This window comes from Varanus komodoensis, unplaced genomic scaffold (assembly GCF_004798865.1).
Source record: "Varanus komodoensis strain SLA01 unplaced genomic scaffold, ASM479886v1 scaffold149, whole genome shotgun sequence".
Classification (NCBI taxonomy): Eukaryota; Metazoa; Chordata; class Lepidosauria; order Squamata; family Varanidae; genus Varanus; species Varanus komodoensis.
The window spans coordinates 4,786-6,288 of record NW_025335434.1 but is presented as its reverse complement, the minus strand read 5'-3'; positions in this window follow the sequence as shown (position 1 = coordinate 6,288).

Genomic DNA, 1,503 nt, shown 5'->3' with positions numbered 1-1,503 from the left:
GTTTTACCTGGTCCTCGGTGTGAATCCAGACATATAACACGTTCCAGTGTAAGAAATCCATGCTGGGTTTTCACCAGCGCTACTAAAGCATAAACATTCTATTACACAACGAGGGCGTATTCTAAAACGGAAAACAGAGACATTAGGAAATCCACTGTTTCCTTCCTGCAAGGACAGATGGTATACAAGGGAGTCACAAAATTAACAGTAGTGCACAGAGACAGCCAGAGCAATAGCGTCAAGAAACTCCCCCTCTTTCCTTCCGCATCATCATCTGGGCTACTTAGCATTAGGCAACTGCTAGTCTCTTTGATCCAAGTCTTCAAGCCGGAACCCGATCCTGGTCCCCGATAAGCTGCTTTTCTTCGGGGCTCTTCTCCCTTGCCCCCTCCAGTTGCGGGCCCTTGGCTGACCCTGATGTCAGCTCCTTCTCATCCTGGTGTGTTATGCTACTGGTTTTCCCTTGCAGGGTTGGCGATTGAGCAGGAACTTCAGGTCCTCCACAGGTTCCATGGTCCCCTGGTCTCCCTGTGGTTTTTGGAGCTTTTCTCAGCCTGGTGTAACTTTCCCACGGAGGCACTTCCTCCGATCTCACTGCTGTGCGTGGCAAGGGGCACCTGGGCGCGCTCCTCCCACGGCATCCATGGGCTCCAGGCGGTCCAGTCTCAGGCCAGTCAGCTGACGTAAGCCAGCAGCCCCCCTTCCCTTGTGCCACGGCAAGCCATAGGCAGCAACCAGCCAGTGGCCACCGCTTCACACACTGCAGTCAGTCAGTCAGTCAGTCAGTCAGTCAGTCAGTCAGTCAGTCAAATAGGCATGACTTCTCTGGGCTCGGAGGAGGAGTAGTGCTGGCCAGCTAGTCGTTCTTGCGTGGTTTGCATCTTATGTGTGGTGACCCAATGAAATCCAGCAGATGTGAAGTCTGTGACTTCAGTGGCAATTAAAAGGTTGTTCATATACTGTAGTAAGAACAGCATTAAAGTCTCTGATCCATCTAGGCAAGTCCCTAGCCAATGTTTGAGAGAAAGGTGGGTGAATTCCCTCCTTCCCTGAGCAAGGGTGGTTACACACAGCTGGCTTTTCCTTCCAGGGCTGTAGAGAAGTTGTAGGCAGTGGCAGAGAGATCCGCATCACTTTGGAGAGAAACCTCAAGATGCAGTGTCTATGTCTTTTTTTTTTTTTTTTTAGTCTCTTTAGCACAGTGTCAAGAAGAAAATGTTTTTGTTGTTGACACCAATCCAGTCAATGCCAAAATGCACACAAAGAAACCCTTTGCTGAACTTGTGTTGCACAAACTTATTGCTTACCTAACCTGAAGAAAAATGTGCTTTCGAATGGACTTGTCAATGAGAACACGGTTTTACACAATTTCTTATTACAGAGATGGTCCTCTCCAACATAGAAGTAAATTGAGTCAGAGAGGGGGTCCTCCCCTGGTCATCTAGTCTGAGGTCATCTAGTCTGACCCCCTGTCTCAGCCAACTCTGTTCCTATAATCCACAA